The sequence below is a fragment of the Eubalaena glacialis genome, chromosome 4 (assembly GCF_028564815.1).
Source record: "Eubalaena glacialis isolate mEubGla1 chromosome 4, mEubGla1.1.hap2.+ XY, whole genome shotgun sequence".
NCBI lineage: Eukaryota > Metazoa > Chordata > Mammalia > Artiodactyla > Balaenidae > Eubalaena > Eubalaena glacialis.
The window spans coordinates 88,390,064-88,414,651 of NC_083719.1; the positions used below are offsets into that span (position 1 = coordinate 88,390,064).

The following is a 24,588-nucleotide window of genomic DNA, read 5'->3' on the forward strand; positions in this document are numbered from 1 at the left end:
ACTGAGAGGAGCAAAGGCCACCTTTATTCATCTTTACATCATCATTGTCTAGCATAGGGACTTTACTTGTTAGTACTCAAGGTATGTTCATTTAAATATGGGTATCTTAGATATCACAATTACAGGCACTTAGGGGAAAAAACTCAGAAAGGGGTTTTATGTGTATTCTCTAGAGTTCATATTATTCTTTTATTCTAAAAATATTTATCGAGTAGCTCTAGTATGTCAAACACTGTGACGACTGTAGGTATCTTTGGGGAGATTATAGATAACATATATTTCCTTAAATATTTATGCATTCTAAAATGTTCAACACTAGGCAAGTTTTACTTTTATAAAGGATTAAAAACCAGTTTTTAAAAAAGCTGCTACTGGACAGATCATTTAATTTGACCAAAGTGAAGAACTTGACATTTCCTATAATATCATTTCTCTCCAACTCAGCGCTCCTTAAGGCAAACAAACACACTTAGTGGTGCCGAAATTCAATATCTAAAATCATGGAAAAAAAGCAAAAAGTTATTTGTAAACTAAAATGAAACACAGAAAGTTGAGCTCAGTTATTCCTCCCTGACTATAACCAGAGCAGCTGTAACTCAGGGGCTGTTGTCCAGTGTATGGACTAGTTTAGAAACTGGCAATAATTCTTGCTGATGGGCATTTCTGCCATAAGAAGGGCAAAGTAAATAAAAATATGAAATTCAAAGTATCTCAATCTGAGATTTTAAAGTTTAGTGCAGAACTAGATTAAAATGTAGAGAACACTAAACTTTCCTATTCTTTTTGCTTTTGAGGGAGAATAGAGAGTCCCAGCCCTGGATCCTCTTACCTGGGAGCTTGAACCATACACACAGGTTCACACGCTCACATGTGCACACAGACACAGATGCAGACATGCAAACACACATTTATTCCTAGGCCCTAGCCCACAGGTAGACCTACCCTGAAGCTAATGAAGGTTAAGCTTCAGGGTCCATCATTTACATGGACCTTTACCAGGGCCTGGTCCTAGAAATGTATTCACATGGTCATATATTTTTGTAAAATCAGTTAAAGCAAGATATTTTGCATTCATTTTCTTAAAGAGAAACCCTGAACTGTACAAACCTCAGGCCCTGAGAAACCCTGACTTTGTCCCTGACCCAACCCAGAATATTCTGATTCAGTGGCTTTGCGGGTGGATACCAGGAGGCTGTATCTTTTCCGGCTTCTCCTTTTTTTTAAATGTCACCAAGTGATTTTGACACACAGCCAGGTTTGGAAATCACTGACAAAGGACTACAGACTGATAAGCTTAATGAGTCCCTGACATCTAGGTAGTATTTCTTTCTGGAGCTTTGCCACCATTGATTGGGACATAAACCATATAACAATATGTAGTTTGGAAAAAGCTGAATATTGGCAACATTCACTTCCTCATTGCAGTGATGAATCACATAACCCTCTGTGCAGGGTAATTAACTATCCATTTGTATGTACTGGCTGTAGTGATAGAGTTTTTTCCACGAGGAAGGAAGGGAATTTGGACATAACATTAACAGTTGTTAATACCAAGCAAATAGAGTAAATTGGATTTATTAAAAAGAGTATGTGTGTGGATTTTTTCCCTAGGAGTTGACATAATTTGTCTAGCTTTCTAATTATAGCTAGGACAGAAAATGGCTGAACCCAGAGACCTCTCACGGTATCTAATAAACTTTTACTTACAGGGAGAACATTTCTTGGGCTGGAGAATGACAAATAATTTACTAAGCTTTTCCTGAAAGACAGCTAAAGGTGTTTCACCTATATCTAGCTGATGAATTAGCTTGAGCTAATAATCAGTGTCATGAGACAGGGAAAAAGCAGCCTGTAATTACTTTGAAAGGAATGAAGGAACAGATCTGATAAAGAAACTAAATCAGTTAATTCCTCTAGAGGCATACTGAGTGAGAGAAGCTTACTTTACTGCAAGTTTAAAGCGAGGCAGAGATGGGCGCATTGGTAGTTTTTACCTGCCCGGCATCCATTCATTCCCACTTTCTGGTAACAAACCTTCAATTTTCCTTTCCATAGGTGCAGTTTGGGGGCCGTAATCAAAGGTCCCCTCCCTTCTCCAGGCTGCAGGTGGGCATGTGCCCCAAACTTGACTAAGCACACTCACCAGCAGATATCTGAATTCTGCCTGGAATGACTTAAGAAGAAAACCAGCTGGAGTCCATGCATCCTGGGGGAGTTCCCTAAAGAGACTCTCATTAGTCCCAGCTACTTAGAGATCCCACGTGCTTATCCTTCCCAAGGCCTACCTTATTTAGTTTTTATTTTTGATTCTGGGAGTTACCCCATTTTTTTTCAATAATTTCTGTGCTTTTGTTCTTGGTTTTGTTTTCACTTAAAGTAGCCTCTGTTGGTTTCTGTTACTTGCAACCGAAGAATCTTAACTGATACAGAAAACCATGCACAGGATGGCTCAGTTATTTTCTACAATAATATGAAAACCCCAAAAGGATTCTCAACAGTGTTCAGCTGAAAGAGTCACAACAGCAGAAAATATAAATATGGCTCAGTTAATAACCATTTGTTTTGTTGGTAGATGTTACTGAAATATCTGTACTCACTTTTTAAAAATTTACTTTATTTATTTTTTTTATTGGAGTATAGTTGCTTTACAATATTGTGTTAGTTTCTACTGTAAAGCAAAGTGAATCAGCTATATGTATACATATATCCCCTCTTTTTTGGATTTCCTTCCCATTTAGGTCGCCACAGATCACTGAGTAGAGTTCCCTGTGCTATACAGTAGGTTCTCATTAGTGTACTCACTTTTTTAGCAGTCAAATGAAAATAAGTTTTTTCAGTTCCATGATTTTTAAACAATGACTCTATTGAGTAAAAATGGCACAACTTATTACAAAAGTTAAATTAGACATCTAGAGAGGGAGGGGCAAGATGGCGGAAGAGTAAGACGCGGAGATCACCTTCCTCCCCACAGATACATGAGAAATACATCTACACGTGGAACTGCTCCTACAGAACACCCACTGAACGCTGGCAGAAGACCTCAGACCTCCCAAAAGGCAAGAAAATCCCCACGTACTTGGGTAGGGCAAAAGAAAAAAGAAATAACAGAGACAAAAGAATAGGGACGGGACCTGCACCAGTGGGAGGGAGCTGTGAAGGAGGAAAGGTTTCCACACACTAGGAAGCCCCTTCGTGGGCAGAGACTGCGGGTAGCAGAGGGGGGAAGCTTCGGAGCCACGGAGGAGAGCGCAGCCACATTGGTGCGGAGGGCAAAGCGGAGATTCCCGCACAGAGGAGCGGTGCCGACCAGCACTCACCAGCCCGAGAGGCTTGTCTGCTCAGCCGCCGGGGCGGGCGGGGCCTGGGAGCTGGGGCTAGCCGGGAGGGAGTCCGGGAAAAAGACTGCAGCTGCCAAAGAGGCAAGAGAATTTTTCTTGCCTCTTTGTTTCGCGGCGCGCAAGGAGAGGGGATTCAGAGCGCCGCCTAAACGAGCTCCAGAGACGGGCGCGAGCCGCGGCTATCAGCGCGGATCCCACAGCAACAGGGACGCAGAGGGAAAAACGGAGAGATTCCCGCACAGAGGCTCGGCGCCGAGCAGCACTCACCAGCCCGAGAGGCTTGTCTGCTCACCCGCCGGGGCGGGCGGGGGCTGGGAGCTGAGGCGCGGGCTTCGGTCGGATCCCAGGGAGAGGACTGGGGTTGGCTGCGTGAACACAGCCTGAAGGGTCTAGCGCACCACAACTAGCCGGGAGGGTGCACGAGAAAAAGTCTGCAGCTGCCGAAGAGGCAGGAGACTTTTTCTTGCCTCTTTGTTTCGCGGCGTGCAAGGAGAGGGGATTCAGAGCGCCACTTAAACGAACTCCGGAGACGGGCGCGAGCCGCGGCTATCAGCGGGGACCCCAGAGACGGGCATGAGACGCTAAGGCTGCTGCTGCCGCCACCAAACAGCCTGTGGGCGAGCACAGGTCATTCTCCACACCGCCCCTCCCGGGAGCCTGTGCAGCCCGCCACGGCCAGGCTCCCGTAATCCGGGGACAACTTCCCCGGGAGAATGCACTGCGCGCCTCAGGCTGCTGCAACGTCACGCCGGCTTCTGCCGCCGCAGGCTCGCCCCGCCTCCTCCGTACCGCTCCCTCCCCCCGGCCTGACTGAGCCAGAGCCCCCGAAGCAGCTGCTCCTTTAACCCCGTTCTGTCTGGGCGGGGAACAGACGCCCTCAGGGGACCTACATGCAGAGGCGGGTCCAAATCCAAAGCTGAACCCCGGGAGCTGTACGAACAAAGAAGAGAAAGGGAAATCTCTCCCAGCAGCCTCAGAAGCAGCGGATTAAAGCTCCACAAACAACTTGATGTGCCTGCATCTGTTGAATACCTGAATAGACAACGAATCATCCCAAATTTAGGAGATGGACTTTGGGAGCAGGATATATTAACTTTTCCCCTTTTCCTTTTTTTTTGTGAGTGTAGATGTGTATGCTTCTGGGTGAGATTTTGTCTGTATAGCTTTGCTCTCACCGTTAGTCCTAGGGTTAGGTCCGTCCGTTTTTTTTTTTTTTTTTTTTTTTTTTTTGGCTTAAAAATTTTTTTTTTCCCTAATAAATGTTTTCTTAATAATTTTTTCCTTATTTTCTATTTTTAAAAAAATTTTTAATAAGTTTTTTCATATTTTTTATTTTAAAAAATTAAAAAATTTTTTTCTTAATAAATCTTTTCTAAATAATTTTTTTCTTATTTTTAGTATAAAAAATTAATAAATCTATTTTTAAAAATTAAAAAAAATTTTTTTTCTTAATAAATTTACTCTTAATAATTTTTTTCTTATTTTTTATTATAATTGCTTTATTTTATTTTATTTTATCCTCTTTTTTTCTTTCTTTCCATTTTTTCTCCCTTTTATTCTGAGCCGTGTGGATGAAAGGCTCTTGGTGCTCCAGCCAGGCATCAGGGCTGTGCCTCTGAGGTGGGAGAGCCAACTTCAGGACACTGGTCCACAAGAGACCTCCCAGCTCCACGTAATACCAAACGGCGAAAATCTCTCACAGATCTCCATCTCAACATCAAGACCCAGCTTCACTCAACGACCAGCAAGCTACAGTGCTGGACACCCTATGCCAAACAACTAGCAAGAGAGGAACACAGCCCCATCCATTAACAGAGAGGCTGCCTAAAATCATAATAAGGCCACAGACACCCCAAAACACACCACCAGACGTGGACGAACCCACCAGAAAGACAACATCCAGCCTCATCCACCAGAACACAGGCACTAGTTCCCTCCACCAGGAAACCTACACAACCCACTGAACCAACCTTAGCCACTGGGGACAGATACCAAAAACAACGGGAACTACGAACCTGCAGCCTGTGAAAAGGAGACCCCAAACACAGTAAGATAAGCAAAATGAGAAGACAGAAAAACACACAGCAGATGAAGGAGCAGGGTCAAAACACACCAGACCTAACAAATGAAGAGGAAATAGGTAGTCTACCTGAAAAAGAATTCAGAATAATGATAGTAAGGATGATCCAAAGTCTTGGAAATAGAATAGACAAAATGCAAGAAACATTTAACAAGGACGTAGAAGAACTAAAGAGGAACCAAGAAACGATGACAAGCACAATAAATGAAATTAAAAATACTCTAGATGGGATCAATAGCAGAATAACTGAGGCAGAAGAACGGATAAGTGACCTGGAAGATAAAATGGTGGAAATAACTACTGCAGACCAGAATAAAGAAAAAAGAATGAAAAGAACTGAGGACAGTCTCAGAGACCTCTGGGACAACATTAAACGCACCAACATTCGAATTATAGGGGTCCCAGAAGAAGAAGAGAAAAAGAAAGGGACTGAGAAAATATTTGAAGAGATTATAGTTGAAAACTTCCCTAATATGAGAAAGGAAATAGTTAATCAAGTCCTGGAAGCACAGAGAGTCCCATACAGGATAAATCCAAGGAGAAACACACCAAGACACATATTAATCAAACTATCAAAAATTAAATATAAAGAAAACATATTAAAAGCAGCAAGGGAAAAACAACAGATAACACACAAGGGCATCCCCATAAGGTTAACAGCTGATCTTTCAGCAGAAACGCTGCAAGCCAGAAGGGAGTGGCAGGATATACTTAAAGTGATGAAGGAGAAAAACCTACAACCAAGATTACTCTACCCAGCAAGGATCTCATTCAGATTTGATGGAGAAATTAAAACCTTTACAGACAAGAAAAAGCTGACAGAGTTCAGCACCACCAAACCAGCTTTACAACAAATGCTAAAGGAACTTCTCTAGGCAAGAAACACAAGAGAAGGAAAACACCTACAATAACAAACCCAAAACATTTAAGAAAATGGGAATAGGAACATACATATCGATAATTACCTTAAATGTAAATGGATTAAATGCTCCCACCAAAAGACACAGACTGGCTGAATGGATACAAAAACAAGACCCATATATATGCTGTCTACAAGAGACCCACTTCAGACCTAGAGACACATACAGACTGAAAGTGAGGGGATGGAAAAAGATATTCCATGCAAATGGAAATCAAAAGAAAGCTGGAGTAGCAATTCTCATATCAGACAAAATAGACTTTAAAATAAAGACAATTACAAGAGACAAAGACGGACACTATATAATGATCAAGGGATCGATCCAAGAGGAAGGTATAACAATTGTAAATATTTATGCACCCAACATAGGAGCACCTCAATACATAAGGCAAATACTAACAGCCATAAAAGGGGAAATCGACAGTAACACAATCATAGTAGGGGACTTTAACACCCCACTTTCACCAATGGACAGATCATCCAAAATGAAAATAAATAAGGAAACACAAGCTTTAAATGATACATTAAACAAGATGGACTTAATTGATATTTATAGGACATTCCACCCAAAAACAACAGAATACACATTTTTCTCAAGTGCTCATGGAACATTCTCCAGGATAGATCATATCTTGGGTCACAAATCAAGCCTTGGTAAATTTAAAAAAATTGAAATCGTATCAAGTATCTTTTCCGACCACAATGCTATGAGACTAGATATCAATTACAGGAAAAGATCTGTAAAAAATACAAACACATGGAGGCTACACAATACACTACTTAATAACGAAGTGATCACTGAAGAAATCAAAGGGGAAATCAAAAAATACCTAGAAACAAATGACAATGGACACACGACGATCCAAAACCTATGGGATGCAGCAAAAGCAGTTCTAAGAGGGAAGTTTATAGCAATACAAGCCTACATCAAGAAACAGGAAACATCTCGAATAAACAACCTAACCTTGCACCTAAAGCAATTAGAGAAAGAAGAACAAAAAAACCCCAAAGCTAGCAGAAGGAAAGAAATCATAAAGATCAGATCAGAAATAAATGAAAAAGAAATGAAGGAAACAATAGCAAAAATCAATGAAACTAAAAGCTGGTTCTTTGAGAAGATAAACAAAATTGATAAACCATTAGCCAGACTCATCAAGAGAAAAAAGGAGAAGACTCAAATTAATAGAATTAGAAATGAAAAAGGAGAAGTAACCACTGACACTGCAGAAATACAAACGATCATAAGAGATTACTACAAGCAACCCTATGCTAATAAAATGGACAACCTGGAAGAAATGGACAGATTCTTAGAAATGCACAACCTGCCGAGACTGAACCAGGAAGAAATAGAAAATATGAACAGACCAATCACAAGCACTGAAATTGAAACTGTGATTAAAAATCTTCCAACACACAAAAGCCCAGGACCAGATGGCTTCACAGGCGAATTCTATCAAACATTTAGAGAAGAGCTAACACCTATCCTTCTCAAACTCTTCCAAAATATTGCAGAGGGAGGAACACTCCCCAACTCATTCTACGAGGCCACCATCACCCTGATACCAAAACCAGGCAAAGATGTCACAAAGAAAGAAAACTACAGGCCAATATCACTGATGAACATAGATGCAAAAATCCTCAACAAAATACTAGCAAACAGAATCCAACAGCACATTAAAAGGATCATACACCATGATCAAGTGGGGTTTATTCCAGGAATGCAAGGATTCTTCAATATATGCAAATCAATCAACGTGATACATCATATTAACAAATTGAAGGAGAAAAACCATATGATCATCTCAATAGATGCAGAGAAAGCTTTCGACAAAATTCAACACCCATTTATGATAAAAGTCCAGCAGAAAGTAGGCATAGAGGGAACTTTCCTCAACATAATAAAGGCCGTATATGACAAACCCACAGCCAACATTGTCCTCAATGGTGAAAAACTGAAACCATTTCCACTAAGATCAGGAACAAGACAAGGTTGCCCACTCTCACCACTATTATTCAACATAGTTTTGGAAGTGTTAGCCACAGCAATCAGAGAAGAAAAAGAAATAAAAGGAATCCAAATCGGAAAAGAAGAAGTAAAGCTGTCACTGTTTGCAGATGACATGATACTATACATAGAGAATCCAAAAGATGCTACCAGAAAACTACTAGAGCTAATCAATGAATTTGGTAAAGTAGCAGGATACAAAATTAATGCACAGAAATCTCTTGCATTCCTGTATACTAATGATGAAAAATCTGAAAGTGAAATTAAGAAAACACTCCCGTTTACCATTGCAACAAAAAGAATAAAATACCTAGGAATAAACCTACCTAAGGAGACAAAAGACCTGTATGCAGAAAATTATAGGACACTGATGAAAGAAATTAAAGATGATACAAATAGATGGAGAGATATACCATGTTCTTGGATTGGAAGAATCAACATTGTGAAAATGACTCTGCTACCCAAAGCAATCTACAGATTCAATGCAATCCCTATCAAACTACCACTGGCATTTTTCACAGAACTAGAACAAAAAATTTCACAATTTGTATGGAAACACAAAAGACCCCGAATAGCCAAAGCAATCTTGAGAACGAAAAATGGAGCTGGAGGAATCAGGCTCCCTGACTTCAGACTATATTACAAAGCTACAGTAATCAAGACAGTTTGGTACTGGCACAAAAACAGAAATATAGATCAATGGAACAGGATAGAAAGCCCAGAGATAAGCCCACGCACATATGGTCACCTTATCTTTGATAAAGGAGGCAAGCATATACAGTGGAGAAAAGACAGCCTCTTCAATAAGTGGTGCTGGGAAAATTGGACAGGTACATGTAAAAGTATGAAATTAGAACACTCCCTAACACCATACACAAAAATAAACTCAAAATGGATTAAAGACCTAAGTGTAAGGCCAGACACTATCAAACTCTTAGAGGAAAACATAGGCAGAACACTGTATGACATAAGTCACAGCAAGATCCTTTTTGACCCAGGTCCTAGAGAAATGGAAATAAAAACACAAATAAACAAATGGGACCTAATGAAACTTAAAAGCTTTTGCACAGCAAAGGAAACCATAAACAAGACCAAAAGACAACCCTCAGAATGGGAGAAAATATTTGCAAATGAAGCAACGGACAAAGGATTAATCTCCAAGATTTACAAGCAGCTCATGCAGCTCAATAACAAAAAAACAAACAACCCAATCCAAAAATGGGCAGAAGACCTAAATAGACATTTCTCCAAAGAAGAGATACAGATTGCCAACAGACACATGAAAGAATGTTCAACATCATTAATCATTAGAGAAATGCAAATCAAAACTACAATGAGGTATCATCTCACACTGGTCAGAATGGCCATCATCAAAAAATCTAGAAACAATAAATGCTGGAGAGGGTGTGGAGAAAAGGGAACACTCTTGCACTGTTGGTGGGAATGTAAATTGATACAGCCACTATGGAGAACAGTATGGAGGTTCCTTAAAAAACTAAAAATAGAACTACCATATGACCCAGCAATCCCACTACTGGGCATATACCCTGAGAAAACCATAATTCAGAAAGAGTCATGTACCAAAATATTCATTGCAGCTCTGTTTACAATAGCCAGGACATGGAAGCAACCTAGGTGTCCATCATCGGATGAATGGATAAAGAAGATGTGGCACATATATACAATGGAATATTACTCAGCCATAAAAAGAAATGAAATGGAGGTGTTTGTAATGAGGTGGATGGAGTTAGAGTCTGTCATACAGAGTGAAGTAAGTCAGAAAGAGAAAAACAAATACAGTATGCTAACACATATATATGGAATCTAAGGGAAAAAAAAAAAAAAAGAGGTCATGAAGAACCTAGTGGCAAGATGGGAATAAAGACACAGACCTACTAGAGAATGGACTTGAGGATATGGGGAGGGGGAGGGGTGAGATGTGACAGGGTGAGAGAGTGTCATGGACATATATACACTACCAAATGTAAAATAGATAACTAGTGGGAAGCAGCCGCATAGCACAGGGAGATCAGCTCGGTGCTTTGTGACCACCTAGAGGGGTGGGATAGGGAGGGTGGGAGGGAGGGAGATGCAAGAGGGAAGAGATATGGCAACATATGTATATGTGTAACTGATTCACTTTGTTGTAAAGCAGAAGCTAGCACACCATTGTAAAGCAATTATACTTCAATAAAGATGTTTAAAAAAAAAAAAAAAAGTTAAATTAATAAAGGAAAGTACAAGAAAGCGTAAAAATTATCCCAGATCCCACTATCCAGAAATAGCATCACTAACTTTGGTAAGCATTCTTCTAGCATCTTCTGCATATACACAGCAAAAGAAAGATAAAAATAATTTCAGAAATATGTATTATTATACATGCTTTTAAAAAGGATTTAATTGATTTTTACTTGAATTTAATGAAAATAAATGAAAATGAATTGAAATTAAAAGAATCATAGAACTTCAGTTAAATATTTCTTCACCATAAAAGAGCAACTCTTAAAAGAGTTTACATAAATTAATTTTAAAATTTCATGAAAACTTTTAAGAATTCTGAGCTATTTTAAAAATTCTACACTTTAATCTCAGACAGAATCTACTGACTCTCTTCTAGGAAAGATGAGAAAACTGGCAGGCTTTTCTTCCTCCTCTCATATTTGTTAGCTATATTATTATTTTTACATTATCAGGTTTCAACGTTTCCATCTGCTTTTCTAACCACAATTCTCATGGCTGTTTTGCTCTGGTTTTATATTAAATGGGTGAAATACTATGATTTTCTCCATGATTTTTTTTTATCCCTGAGTTTTTTGGTTTTTTTTTTTTTTTGATTAATCTCTTGGGTGGCTAGGTAGCATCTTTAAGTAGTTTTGCTTTTTTTCAAAGATAGATTCATCATATAATTCCCTAAGTTCTTGAATGTTTGAGAAAGACTGTTACCCTTATGTTTAAGGAACAACGTGGCTAAGTATTAAATTTGGGGGTCATGCTTATTTTTACTTTCAGAGCTTTACAGACAAGTGCTTCAGTTTTGCTGTGGAGAAACTTAAGTACAACCTGATTTCTCCCCCTTCAAACGCGTCTTGCTTTTAATGTCTAGAAGTTATGTGACTTATTTCTTAGGATCAATACTATTATCAGGACATGTCTTGATTATTCTGTAGTGATTTAATTTCCTGGAACCTGTCAGATGCTTTTGACTTTTCTACAAAACTCTTTAGACGCAAGATCCATGTGTTTCACTCTTGTTCTGTTTTCCTAACTTCCCCCTATCCCACCCCTCACCTTGCAAACGATGTGCTCAAATGAAATGAGAAGCATAGATCTGTTCCTTTCAAAATCGTCTTTGATTGACTGGGATTGGTTATCTGTGGGGAATGTGGGGAATATGGGGAGGTGAGTCATGAGCTAGAGCCGTCTGCAGCAACTACTTGGGAATCTTTATGTCTGGTATCTTCACCACAAGTCTATTATTTCCTTTATCCTCTCAGGTTTCTATGTTCAAGATGTTACATATTACTAATCACAAAACTATTGGGGTCATTTTTGTGTTGAATTTTGGAACTTTCTGCTTCTCTCCCTCATGATTCATCCACTTCACTTGTGGCAGTCCTCCCCATTCCAAAGCAAGCTGGTAGATGACAGAGATGGCTCAGCAACATGGTATCTCCTTTAGTGACCTCTTCCCCAACATTTTTGTAATGTGAAACTGGGACTCTGCTTGAACATTCCCACCTCTTCAGGGACTTGGAGACTCATGGCTCTAATCAAAAATTGCTGGATGTACCTTTCTGAGTGGGGGATACCTATTTCATGTTAATCAAAAGTATCCCCCAGGATTTTTTTGTTTGTTTGAGAATTATGAAGTTAAAGTGAGTCAATAATGTTGAGAAATAACAAATTACATAGAGAATTGTTGAACTGTAGGTTAATTTGACTAATATTTGTTGTATGATTGCTGCATGCAAAATGACAAAGGGGATAAAAGATGAGTAAAAGAAAGTCCCTTTCTTTTATGTTCACTGCTGAGCCAAGTAGTATACTACGACCAACCTTTATTCCTCAATTTTTATTTGGAGTTCACATTTGCATCATTATTTTTTGAATGTTCCTATAGATGGTTCAAATCCCTACCAATATTTTTCCAAAAGCTTAAACACATAAATTAACTTATTAGTTCCATTACCTAACCACGCCCTCCTGTGTCTACGCCCTCCCTTCTGAAGTCCTACAAACTCCTGCTCCTGCTGAGGGGAAGACTGCTACAGACAGGTGCCCAGACATCCTAAGATTTCCCTTTTCAGCTGTCCTGTGGATCCCATGTCTTCCCCCTATTGTAGTTTATTCTCTTTTGTGATGAAACACATCTTCTAAAGTGCTAACGGGAGATAAAATTTGAGTCCTTAAATGTCTAAAAGAATCTTTATTTTATTTTCACAATTAATTACTAGTTGAACAGTGTATAGAATTCTAGGTTGAAAACCATTCCTCCTTAGTTTTGAAGGTATTGCTTCATTATCTTCTAGCTTCTCGTACTGCCCTTTCCCCTCTCAGCTTAACTGAGATATAACTGACATATAACATTGTATAAATTTAAGGTATATAACATGTTGATTTGATACACTTATAGGTTGCAAAATAATTATCACCTATATGGCTTGTAAGAGATTTGGAGCCACTCATTTCTGATCTATAGCATGAATCCGGTCTTCTTTCTTGGGTAACTTCTAGAATTTCCTTTTCATCCTTGGCAATATAAAATTTCATGATGATGTGCCTTCATGTAGATCTATTTTCATACATGGTGCTTGGCATTTGGTGGGTCCATTCAATCTGGAAACTCATACTCTTCCTTCTTTCAGAGCAGACTGTTCTTTTTCAAGGATGTAATTGCTTTTCTTATCTCTGAGAATAGTACTTAAGGTTTTTGACGTTTTCTTCTGCTATTTGCATTGCCTCTGTTTCCTCTTAGCCTCATTTTTCCATTTGTTTTCATCTCTCTCTTTTACGTCAAAAGCTTTTCTCAAATGTCTGGTCACTTAAGGATTTTTGACCATATCACGAGGGCCTTTTAGCATATCTCATGCTCTGAGAACTGAGCCTTGCAGGGGTTCTGCAGGCCAACAGGCTCACTTGCAACAAGCTCACCTGTCATGGAGGCCCTCTCTGAAAGCATGGAGGTTATGAGTTCCTCTGCTTTGTTAAGACAGTTAGCACTCTTCCTTCTGATTTCTGTTTTCTAAAAATGTGTTGACATCTCTTTCTCATCCTCTCTTATATCCTTTCCTACTCTCTCTCTCTCTTTTTTAATCCCATTAATGTCACTTTAGCAAGATTTTAGGAGGAAGAGAAGATAAATGCATGTGGTCCATCAGCCATTTCAATTGGTGAGAAAGAACATGGGAAACTTATGGGCTTTTCCTAATTGTTCCCAGTTTTAGGCATTCATTAAAAATTGCTTTTTTGGGCTTGAATGAAATATATAGTTAAAGGAAAGGTCAGTCTCTTTACGTGTGTACATGTTACATACCCAGTCTATTAAAAGCAAAAATTAAAGGCAGAGTAAAAAGCAGGAGAACTTAGCATCAAGGGTGAGCAGTATATCCTGGAAAATATAAGTAAACTTAATAATTAAATAATAATATCTTCTTAGTTATTCCTGGTTCCTGTACTATTAATCTGCTCTATATTTTATATTACTCTTCTCTATATTTAGGTTAATCTATGTGGGTGAATAGATCATTTAAAAAATCTATTGGGATATACTTTATCAGCCAGAGTAATATGTTTACCATTGAGTAAAACAATATTTGAAATAGAATCGCAGATGCTTGAAAATTCTCCATATATTCTCAAAGAATAGTTTATACAATTTAAATGTTTCCTTCATAACATATTTGAAATACTTCTTCTGATTTCACCAAAACCTTAATACACTAAATATTTTTATTTCAAGATATTTGAAAATAAACAAGTAAACACCTGGCATTTTATGCAAAAGTATATTTTCAGTAAAGGGACTATTTTTGCTAAAGTAAGTGTATTAACATGACTTGATTCAGTGTGTTTTTTGGTAAGAGAATTCAACTCGATTTAATTGCAACAAATTTGATGAAATTCCATCATCTATCCACAATATATGAAATAGTCATTAAATTCAGTCAACTATTTTTCAGGTCCAGAGAGAGATGTCTTCAAGAAAATAGACTATGATTGACAGTTCCCTTAAATCAGTAATATCATAAATATTTATATACACAGTTATAAACAAACTATTATCAGTTTAGGAAATGCAATTTATCCTCAGTGATAATAGCTTTGAAATTTAAAAGCAGAATTTAAATATTTTAGTTCTCTGAAATTTTATGCTTTAAACAAAACCAAACTCTTCCAACTATAGAATACCAGATAATGTAGTTCTCTACTAATTATTACATTTCAATTTTTTAGGATATGTATGTAGCATAGGGTAACCACCATGTGCTTAAAAATTATTTGTGTGCACTAAATACATCACTTGCAAGAATGGTTCAGATACTAAATGAAAGATTTTAAATAAAACCACATCCCCAAAAGCTTCTATTTAAGTCATTTGCATTTACTGAAGATTCTTATAAAATCTACTGAATTTCAGGTGATGATCTCTTTCTCAGGTAAAGCCTATAAAAAGTGAAAGGTGCATCCACAGAGGAAAACAAACAAAGTGCAATGTAGTTAATTTCTAGAACATATTTATTAGATGCTAAATAGAGTAAGCCTCTCTAGAGAAAGCATTACATCTCAGGGGATTAGAAGATCTGTGAAGCTACTATCCTCTCATAATGCAGGGATTATCAACTGCAAAATATTTTCAATCATTACACTCGGAGTACATTATCACATCCATGAACATAAGCTATATTTCAGACTGTAATGAAGCATGGTACTGTATGTTTTAATTGCTTTTATAAGCTTCACATAATATCTGTAACTATTCTTCTATATATTTTGAATTTTATTAACCCAGATAAATCACTATCTCATTTTTTGATATTGTGGGAAAAGAAGGAATTCCATATAAGTGAAATAAGCAGGTAGCAGAAACTTACTACTTTATAGTAGGCTAATTAATGTGAAGCTGCCATTTTTGTGGGTTGAAATTATTAAATATTGGCAGCAGCTTCAAATGCTTCAACTTATACACTGAAAGTTTCTTATTTTGACTATTTTAGATTGAAGTAGTTCTGGAAAGTTTTATCTACTTCTTTATCTTTTAAAATAGCATTTACTGGACCTAGCAAAACTTTCCCTTGATTATTATAACTTTACTGTAATGAGAAGCTGTGCTCCAAGCTATAGAAGAACTCTCTACTAAGCCCAAATGCCTAAAGGGCCATGTAGATAAAGTAAATGAGCAAAGCTGCTTTATTATATTTCTTTGACGCAGACACACTTTGTTTGCATATTACACACTGAAACATTTTTCTCCTCTATAAAAAAAATGCACTTGCTCCCTTTCTTTTAATAACACTCAGCCCACTAAGCCTGCCTTCCCATTCCTCACTTTGATGGACACTCAGATGTAACAAATATTTTCTTCAGTTTCTTTTTAGCCAGACTGTAGATAAATGGCAACCAACACTAAGCTTCAGTATTGGTGAGACAATGGGGATGAGTGGGGACTGTGAATACTGAAATGCCCTCCCTAAAAGTAGGGGCAGTAGAAAACCAGATACCTCCATCTGCAATCAATATACTGCAGTCAATCTAAATTCCCAAGAACTAATTATGTTTTTTAGGAATGTAGATTCAGTGCTTCCAGATCTTCAGTTCTTCAAGGGAGACTTGAAATAATTTTTTTTAAATGTGAATCACCTGATACTTGTGTTAGGAACTGAAAAAAATCAACAAACAAAAACAAAAATACTGTGTAGATCAACAGATTGGGAGCTAAACTAAACATGTTTGTGAGATGGATATGGACCATAAAGCATTAGTTTGGAATCTCTGCTCTAACTGTTCCCACATGATGCTGTGTGGTTTTGCATCTCTCTATGTATTTCTCATTTCCCTGTTGTCATAGCTATTTTTCAGTAACTCCAGGTTGTTGGACAGCTTGAGAAATCAGATAATCTCACTTGTCACAACAATATATAAGGTTGGAATGAATGGGTTTGGCAGGAGTAAAGAACAAGAGGGTTCTTTGAAAATATTTAAATTTACTTTATTGATTCCAACATGACATCACAGGGCGGGTTTTAAAGAAATATTTACTATTGGTACAGTACTAATGCAACTAGGAGTGCCAGAGGGACAGGCAAGAAGAGCAGGTGCCAAGGATTATTACCCTCTCACAGCATCCCCCTTTTAGGGTAGGAGTTACAGTCAGAGTCATTAACACTGTAAGATTTCAAAAAGCTAAACAAGGATTATCCTTCAGTAACTAAGCAAAGCATGGGGATCTCAGAGGTTGTTTTCTTTCTTCCATAAAGTAAAGCAGCTATCTGAAGATGATGCAGTCTTGAAGACCATCTAAATACATCTTTTCATACTTTCTTCTCATCTGCCTTTATTTATTTCTTAAAAGTTCTTATTATGGAAATTTAAAAACAAAAGTACAAGAGATTTTATGCATGTACTTTGTGGTATCTATTTTAATTGCACAGGGTTTTTTTTTTTTTTTAATAACTTGCAGGCTTTTGGTTTGTGTTCTAGTTGAAGTTGGTTGACAAGTGATCTCCAGACAACTGAAATTTCACTATAGTTTGTATAATAAAAATCATCATTCATGGCATTGCCTGAATAAAAATTGAAGAGAACAGAAACGTTGTTTTATCTCAGTAATTTATGAGACTGAAGAACTTTCCTTGTATATTTCATCAACATCTATATAATAAAAATGAAAACCATTAAGTCATTTTGATTTTGTCTTTTTAACTGTAACTTGATTTGTAATCTTTTTTTTTTTCTTTCACATCTTTATTGGAGTATAATTGCTTTACAATGTTGTGTTAGTTTCTGCTGTATAACAAAGTGAATCAGCTATATGCATACATATATCCCCATATCCCCTCCCTCTTGATCCTCCCTTTGATTTGTAATCTTAAGCTTAAACAAAAAGATTTCGGGGCTTCCCTGGTGGCGCAGTGGTTGAGAATCTGCCTGCCAATGCAGGGGACACGGGTTCGAGCCCTGGTCTGGGAAGATCCCACATGCCACGGAGCGACTAGGCCTGTGAGCCACAATTACTGAGCCTGCGCATCTGGAGTCTGTGCTCCGCAACAAGAGAGGCCACGATAATAAGAGGCCCGCGCACCACGATGAAGAGTGGCCCCCACTTGCCGCAACTAGAGAAAGCCCTCACACAGAAACGAAGATCCAACACAGCGATAAATAAATAAATAAATAAATAAAATTTAAAAAAAAAAAAAAAAAAAAGATTTCGGCAACATACTTCTGGAAAATATTGATATTTCATATTTCACAGATCTTATTGTAAGACATTTCCTCCTATATTTATTTTACTTTAGATTTTCAATGTAAGCAATTTTAACTTTCCTGATATCATTTTGAAAATAGTTAATAGAGGCAATATTTATAGTGGTAGTAGTCAATCATATAATCATTATTGAAAAATTTATTTATTGAGCACTTTCAAGGTAGTCTAAACACAATATCTCATCCTCACTGTAACACTGCACAGTATTGGATTGAACCACATGAAATTGTTCTCTGTAGACTGAACATCTGCAACTGCAAATGAATCAACCCATAAGTAATATTAGCATAACCCTTATGCTACAGAAAAGAACACTGAGCAGACAGAGGTGGAATGTAGCCAGTTAACAGCAAACAGCTAGGATTCACACCCAGGTCAACCTGGTCCCAAAGCCTGTATTCTTAAATTGAAGAGCTGTCATGGGGGCATGTGATGACAGGTGAGGACAGACAAGGGGAAAAAGGAGGAAGACAGTTCCTTAACTATAAGACGTTTACAGTTTGCCTGGGGAGAAAATAATAATCTCAAAATTAACCAGGAAAAATAGAAATCATCATACCACAAAGTGCAAAATGACGGGACATTTGCTTTCACACCACGGTCTGAGCTTTACTATTACAATTTCAGAAGCAATTTTTCTCTGACCCTCTTCATCCCCCCTGAACTGGTTTTCTTGAGGCCATCAAGGCACCATGTCAAAAGCTGGCGGGAGGGAAGCCTTGGTCATATGATCCAAGGACTACAAGCGGAGCTTTCTTTAATACACCCATAATCACACATTTATAAGAATAACATTTTGAGGGAGATCAGCTTGGTGCTTTGTGACCACCTAGATGGTGGGATAGGGAGGGTGGGAGGGAGACGCAAGAGGGAGGAGATATGGGGATATATGTATATGTATAGCTGATTCACTTTGTTATAAAGCAGAAACTAACACACCATTGTAAAGCAATTACACTCCAATAAAGATGTTAAAAAAAAAAAAGGGTCATATAAAGCTATTGTTATGCAACTTGTACTTTTCCCTTGTTGGACATCTTTATATTTGTAGAAAAGCATATTCTATTTATATTAATGCTGTATCACTGTTTGGCCTAAAATCTGTCATTTTATTTTATTAAAAAAATGTTTACGTCGTTTTCAAAAAAAAAAAGAAAAACATTTTGACTTTGATATCAGTACAATTCACTGTAGAAGAATGAACTTCTAAAACATTAATGACTCCAAGCCTAGTCCTCTCTCCAGAGCTCCACATTGCATTTTTGCATCTGGGACCTCACCTAGATATTCCACAGGTGTTCAAAGGCCACGTGTCCAAAAATAAATTCACCATTCTTGACTCCAAACCTATTACCCCTCTGATTCCCTATCAGGTCATGGCACCAATGAGTTGCCCAGATCAGAGCCAGGAGAGTCATCCTTTACTCCTCCTCTTCCTTGGCCGTCATATTCAATCAGGAACTTATTGTACTGTTGATTCTATCTCCTCAACAGCTCTTCAACCTCCCCCAGATTCTGCATCCCCACTGCCTCTGTATGTATTTGGATCCGCAATATCTCTTGCTGACCAGTGACCCAGTTCAATTGGTTTCCCTGCCTACAGTCTCGCCCCACTTCAATCTAGCCTTCACAGAAAGAAAGCTTTCTAGTTTCCAGTCATATCAAGCATACTTAAAAGATGAAGAAACAACCTTATTTACTTGCAAAGCCCAGTTTAGGGCTTGAACCCCAAAGCCGGGACATAATAAACATCTCAATTTTTTGATAGGTAAGTAGCCCCCACTGACAGCAAGGTCAGGCCTATAAACTTAAGTTCTTAATGGAAAGTTTATACATGACAATGATCAAATAAAACAGCAAAAAACAAACAGAAGTATATTTTCCCTAAATAAAGTTACTAAAGGATCAAAGATATAAAACAGTAACAACTATCTCAGTGCCTACGTATTATCAGTCTGGGGTCACGCTCGTGTATTATCAGTCTGGGGTCACGCTCGCATATTATCATTCTGGGATGATGCTTATGTATCATCAGTCTGGGGTCACACTCGCGTATATCAGTCTGGGATCACGCTCGTATATTATCATTCTGGGATGATGTTTACGTATCATCAGTCCGGGGTCACGCTCACGTATTATCAGTCTGAGATGATGCTCGCGTATTATCAGTCTGGGATGATGCTCGGGTATTATCAGTCTGGGATGATCCTGAATTGCTATTAGACTTTTTACTCCAGGAGTAACTTTCCAGCAGATTGCTAAAGAACCCTGAATTCTGCTGAAGTACCCCCAGGTACTTCCTCAATTCCAGGGATGGGGCAAAAGGAAGAGGAAAGTGAAAGAGAAAGCAGAGGGAAGAGGGAAGGAAAATCCCAAGTAAGCTGGATTCCTGGTTTCCTGCTTCCAGCTCAAAGAGGGCAGTTCAACTCTGTTTTGCTAAATATATTGTGGCTCTTCACAAGACTTAATTATAAAAGGGTAATAATGCTTTAAATAGTAATTTAAAAGTTATTGCTCTAGTTTAAAAAATTTAGAGCAGATGAAAATTGTTAATTCAGGCGTAGCAACTAATTGTGCAAAAATAGCTTTTAACTAAATAATCATTAACATAATACCAATCTCTCTTTCATAAATATAAAACTGTCTATTCTGTGTCTTCTTAAACATTCTCTGTTTACAAAACATATCTAAAAGCAGCTTATCTCAAACTCAAGATTTTATCTGATATTATTGTGATCAATTCCTTTTGCTCTGATTTCTCACATAATCTACTTTTGATTAATGAGCAAGTATACCCTTAAAACAAGGTATGTGGAATACCTCTTCAGACTTCTATCTTAATATTTGCTTACTATTTGTGGAATAATGTACACTTAGTACTTAGTATCTACTGTGAAAATGAGACCTTGAAATACATCAAATACATACAATTGCAGATATTTGTAAATACAGCCAGTTACAGGTAAATCTGAACATACATTCACAACATATGTGATGTCCATATATACATACATCAGATACACACAACACACCACATAGGTACATACATGCAACAGATGTACACATATACATACATCTCCTGTCTTTGGATATATAGTTGAAGCTATAACTTACCTACACTAAAAGATTATTTTCAGGCCTTTGTCCATCTGGAATGATTCTCATAGCAAAATTTCAAATCATACTATTTGAGTGGAGACTTGCCTTTTAATACATTCTATATGTTTTATATTTTCTCTGGGCCTCACCTGCCTTAGGCAGCTGTGGTCTCCAGTGCTAATCTGTGGGTCTACCTTTGTGCCTCTGGGCAACATTTCTTGAGAATGATGTATGGAACTGCAGTTCAACTAAGCAGGAATATAAGGACATGACCATGTTGGGAACCAATCTAATATTAGGCCCAAATGAACTGAAAAGGAAAAGAGGTAGACTGCATGCCTGGAGCAGACTTTTTTCTTGGGGAGTTTAGCAAATCTGCTTAAATTCCCTAGATCCAAATGTACATTTTGACCTTTTCTTGGAAGCTAGATGACAGGCCAGTCAAATAGTGAGAATAATTTCTACTAATACATATTTTTTGAAAGCATGTTCCTTAAACATCACAGCCATTAAAGGTATGTTATATCTAGCATGTACATCCGGAATTTAGTACTTTAAGGCTGTATATACTAAAGCATAATGGGTAAAAACTACTTTAAATAAAGGTAAAATAAAAGATAAAGCATACTCTGTAATGACCTATATGGGAAAAGAATCTAAAAAAGAATGGATATATGTATATGTATAACTGATTCACTTTGCTGTACAGCAGAAACTAACATGACATTGCAAATCAACTATACTCCAATAAAAATTAATTTAAAAAAGAGATAAAGCAATATAGCAGCCACCAAAGAGACTATGAATAAGATAACAACAACAAAAGGAGTGACAGTTTATGAATATGTATTATCTGATAACATGGTGTTAAGTTCTTTTATATACATTTACTCAATTAATCCTCATCCCCTTCTTGTGATGTAAATGCTATTTGTGTCATATAAATGAGGAGGCTACATTTCAGATGAGGTTGTATGACTTAAGGACCACAGCTAATAAGAGGTAGGGACAGGACTGGAGCCCAGATCTGTTGATTGTACCAGACTCCGACATTGCCCCTCCTACCACTGGATAATTAGAAACAACTCATAAAGAAAAGAAGGCAACGGGATTCCGGTGGGGAGAACATATTTAGGAACATGACTAAAAAACATGAATTGTTATGAATAGTAAACTGAAGTAACCAAAGAGATTCAAAAGCAAGTAAGGACTTTCATTTAAACAGTCTGAACAAGACAAAGAAACTACTCAGTCATAAACATTATGCAATTTTGGGGTCACTTATAATACTACTGTTACATTAAACTTAATTTTCCTTTAATTAGGCATATCTCTAGTTTCCATTCTGCATGGAAAGTAATGTGATACTAGATTACAAGGGCAGACATTTCCCAGTCAGACTGGGAAATATAGTCAACTTTTGAATCACAATTAATTCTTTCATAAAATAGATAAAACTCCCATGACATATATAGTAATTCCTTGATAGAGGAAAATATTAATAGCTAATTTGCACCTTCCTACCCTGTCGTCCTCTACCTCTCCTTGACCATATCATCCATTTACACTTCACCCATTTACCTTGTAAAGATCTATGAAGTATGACTACAGTGTAATGAATAAGGAATAGTCTCAAAAGATGACTAATTTGAAGGAGATAACAGTGATCTAAATAGGAAAGTTCTAGTATGTTGATTAAAGGTCAGTCACATTACTTTATAGACATCCTTTGGGCATTGCTACCGAACAGTTTCACATGCAATAGCCACAATACGTACATATAAGCTCAGTACCAAACACTGTAATCTCAGCACAGTGCCAGATCAGAATAGCTGCAAACTAATTTTTCTCTAAAACAAAGCAAAATAAACAAACAAAAAATCAACCAAGCAAACAAATAACCAACAGGACTCTACTTGGTATCTCCTGTACTTAGTATTAGGGTAAGACCTAATTCTCATGTATTTTGGTTATTTAGTCATGGTAGATTTATTTGCTAATTTCACCAATATTCAAAATACTGTCTTCTGTATACAGAAAAATCCATTCATTTATCCAACAAATGATTATAAGTATCTACTAGGTTCCAGGCATAGTTCTTAGGCACTGGAAAATGAAAGAACAGGTTAGGTGGAAGATAGATAAAAAATACATGATTTTAAAGCTAAAAATGTCCATATATTCAAATTTAAAGGAACCTTGGGCTCATTCAAGAAAACTATATATACAAAAACTGAAAGATGTGACCAAAAATCTGTAAACAATTAATTCCCTATAAAGAGCCATGAGTTCAAAGAAAGGGAGAATCCCTGTGTCCTGGAATCATCAAAAAAGACTCCATAGAAGTGGGCTGTGAGCTGGATCATGAAGCATAAATGGGCTGATAAGTGATGAGAGGGTATTCTAGAAAGTGCATAGGGGAAGCAAAGGCTCTGAGGTGGGAATGTACATGGTAGGATGGGGTTCAACAAGCACATCAGTAAGCATATGAATCTATGAAAAGAAACAGTGGGTATCAAGGTCATAAATGAAGATTGGGCTCTTCCTACAAGGGTCTGAAATGCTAGTTTGGAAAGTTGAACTGTATTGAAAGATCCCAACAGCCTTATACTTATGGATCTGGGATAGTGATCTCCTGCTGAAATGGCTCTTTCTGCTGTGCCAACACACACTTTTGCTGACTGCAGCACAACAAGTGGCCACGGTGATAGATTCTGCCCCATGTTAATTATGACTAACCAAACCTGTGATGATCTCACTTGTATACTTAAATGAACATAAATAGATGTTTAGAACAACTTATACTGAGATTCCGGGTGAATAAATGAACAAAATTAAACAGAATTCTATACTGTGAATCAATGCAGATTGAGTAAAAATACAGTGAAGGGAATGTTTCCAGTCAAACCATTTTGAAGGTTCATTATTAACTCCTTTAAGTGGATCCTGAGTACTTAGAAAGAACAATTGCACCAAGTTTCCATGGAAAGAACCACAATTTGTGCATAGTGTCTCAAGTCTGCCAAATTAGTTTCAAATAATGATACCTACTGTATGTGAACAATGTTTATTGCTCAGTGGCTACACATAACTTACATATTCTTTAGACTAACAGAGCTTCAAACCATAATTAGCTGCCTCGCCTAATGAGCACATGGAACTTTAGGAAGGTGGTTGAATGAAATCGTCTTCAAAATCCTTAAACGACAATGGAATGATGGAAATACAAAGAATAGCTATTAGTTCCACAGGTCTTTGAAACATTTTCCCCCTGAACTAAAACATTTCTCCAGCCTATCCTGCATCATAAGCTTAAGTAGCACAATCTTACTTTCCCCACTAATTGAGGCCTCTTTGCCTCAGGGATTTCTCAAGAAAACATAATACAAATGGCAGCAAACTCCTTCAAATCCTTGCCCAATGAATTCTGAGACTTTAAATACAATATAAATCTTGAATGCAGAAACAAGAGAGATAAGTGGGAGGGCTGCATCCAAAGATGGGGGAGGCTGTTAAAGTTAACCAACGCTAAGGTTAACCTTCCCTAAAGAATCTCACTCAGAATTCAGTAAAACTCACGCTTCAGGCACTGGGACCAGACCTCAGCTATCTTCTGCTTCAAGGATGTTTAAACATTTCAGGGATAAAATTCAATCTTGAGGAAGG

General features: G+C 37.6%; 1 protein-coding gene across 1 annotated transcript in view; it reads right to left on the reverse strand.

Moving 5' to 3' along the window:
- Window positions 1-24,588, reverse strand: part of FBXL17 (F-box and leucine rich repeat protein 17) — a 476,643-nt gene that overhangs the window by 32,657 nt on the left and 419,398 nt on the right.